Here is a 233-nt window from a genome sequence, read left to right on the forward strand (position 1 = left end):
TAGCATCTGCATAGTTGAACCACAAAGTCCAAATTCCCGGCTCCCAATTAAAAGCGAAACTCGATCGATATCCAACCATAATCATCTCCATAGATTCTCCCATACATTCCATTCCCCGCAGAGGACGAAGCCGGCGAAGAAACAACTGAAGGAGAGAAATTAAAAAACCGTTTCTACCTGACGACCCCGAAGAAACGTTCAACCTTGTCTGAGAACATAAGACGTGCATACGG

Source organism: Penaeus monodon, chromosome 27 (assembly GCF_015228065.2).
Source record: "Penaeus monodon isolate SGIC_2016 chromosome 27, NSTDA_Pmon_1, whole genome shotgun sequence".
Classification (NCBI taxonomy): domain Eukaryota; kingdom Metazoa; phylum Arthropoda; class Malacostraca; order Decapoda; family Penaeidae; genus Penaeus; species Penaeus monodon.